The sequence below is a fragment of the Dipodomys spectabilis genome, unplaced genomic scaffold, assembly GCF_019054845.1.
Source record: "Dipodomys spectabilis isolate Male_0828 unplaced genomic scaffold, ASM1905484v1 ptg000255l, whole genome shotgun sequence".
In the NCBI taxonomy this organism is placed as follows: domain Eukaryota; kingdom Metazoa; phylum Chordata; class Mammalia; order Rodentia; family Heteromyidae; genus Dipodomys; species Dipodomys spectabilis.
In genome coordinates this window covers 1,066,296-1,068,441 of record NW_024870932.1, presented here as the reverse complement: position 1 = coordinate 1,068,441, position 2,146 = coordinate 1,066,296, and the positions used below count along the sequence as shown (strand labels likewise).

The 2,146-nt window shown below is 36.5% G+C and overlaps 1 non-coding gene across 1 annotated transcript; it reads left to right on the top strand.

Moving 5' to 3' along the window:
- The first annotated feature begins 325 nt into the window (after positions 1 to 325).
- On the top strand, positions 326 to 436 carry LOC122124960. The gene has a single exon (XR_006150702.1). It is a non-coding gene; the product is annotated as a U6 spliceosomal RNA (small nuclear RNA).
- Positions 437 to 2,146: the final 1,710 nt, after the last annotated feature.

Genomic DNA, 2,146 nt, shown 5'->3' with positions numbered 1-2,146 from the left:
GCCCAGAGTTCAAGCCCCACGACCGACAAAAAAAAAAAAAAAAAAAAAAAAAAAAAAAAAATTGGGATACAGTTGGACCCATTGCAACAATGAGATATACAAGTCGTTATGTCGTAAAACGAACTTTACAACGTTGATGGTGGAGAGGATCAGGTGTCAGAGCTAGTGGGAGTTTGGGAAGGGAGAGGAAGGGGAAACAAAAAGGAGGCAACAATGCTTGATAAGAAAGGTATTCGTTATTTTGCCCATGTTATTGTAACTCCTCTGTACAGTATTTTCACAATAAAAAGAAAGAAAATGAATTACACTTCATATATAAAAAATGTTCTGTGCTCAATTCAGCAGGAAATACACTAACATTGGAACAATACAGAGAAGATTAGAATGGCCCCTGTGCAAGGATGACATGCAAATTCTTGAAGTGTTCCATATTTTTACAACAGGTGCTGGAGGGTATGATGACAGAAGGGAACCCTACCGAATCCTTGGTGGGAGTGTAAACTTGTTCAACAACTTTGGAAAGCAGTATGGAGGTTCCTCAAAAGGCTCTACATAAAGCCCCCCATGACCCAGCAATCCCACTTTTGGGCATTCACCCAAATGATCAGAAACAAGACCACAATAAAACTAACAGCACAACTATGTTTACTGCAACATTATTTACGATAGCTAAGGTATGGAACCAATTCCGATTCCCCTCAATTGATGAATGGAGCAAGATAATGTGATAGATAGATAGATAGATAGATAGATAGATAGATAGATAGATAGATAGATAGATAGATAGACAGATAGATTCATTCTATGCCTCCATCTGAAAGAATGACATCACTCAATTTGTTAGGAAATGGAAAGACTTGGAAAAAAACTTATTAAATGAAGTAAGACAAGTCCAAAGAAACATAGGAATCCTGCTTTCCCTTATTTTCAGTTACTAATATATGTCTGGGATAAATAAAAAAGGTCAAAAGCTATGTGCATATGACTAGATAAGATGATGTTAAGGGAAATGTACTCCAAGATATTGATACAAGTGGTTTTTTTCTTTCGTGCTATTGTTTTTAATGGACTTACAATGTATGATGTGATTTTTTTTGTTTCTTTATATGTTCCTCCCCCACTTTATAACACCTGTTTTCACTGCATTTGAAGTTGGTGCACCAATATCTTATATATATGCTTCTCTAATTTGGGTAGGGGAAAGGTAAAAACACAATGTTTAAATAGGGATACAGGTTGACCAATTGTAACAATGAGATGCACAAGACACTATGATGAAAAATGAAATTAATATTTAGGCAGGGTGGGGGAGACGGGGAGGAGAGGCTACTTGAGGAGGTTAGAGAGAAAGGATGGTGGGAGGAAATAAAGGAGGAGGTAACAATGCTTTTTAGGAAATGTACTCATTACCTTTCTCATGTAAATGTGACCCCTGTATACGGTATTTTTCCAATAAAAATGTATGAAAATGATCTGAGAAGGAAAAGTTTATTTTCCCCGTTTTCCCTATATAATATCGTTAACAAAGAAATTAATGCAAAACACTGACATGAAAGTATTTTGCAAAAGTGTGTGTGTGTGTGTGTGTGTGTGTGTGTGTGTCTGTGTCTGTGCACACCCGCGCACATGTGAGTACTCGTGCATTTGTGTTGGCATGCTCAGAGTTTGAACTCAGGACTTCAAGGTCTTGCTAGGCATTTCCTCTCTAGATTGATGAGGTTCTATATAAGCTACATCACCATTCCTGGCTCTTTGGTAGTTCATTAAAAGTTTTGAAAAATAATCTTATGAATTTTTTTTTTGCTATGATTGTCTTCCAACTGTTATCCACAGATCTGGCGCTCCTGAGTAGATATCTCAAGTAGACAGGATTACAGGTGTGGCCATCCAGCACAAGGCTTTAAAAATAATTTTAAAAGTAGTAAAATATTTACTTCACGGGAGCCTGTTTTATTATCTACTAATTTTAAAGCATTTTGCACTGATTGTATGTGAATTCATTTCGCTTCTGGATTCTTAAAAACTGTAAGTGATGATATTTGAAAGTTTTATTACTTTTTAAAAAGGAAACGAACTATGGGACAGAAGAAATTTGCCCCTCCTTGGACCTCAATTTATGCGCTCAGTTCTGTGCATGATAAGCCAA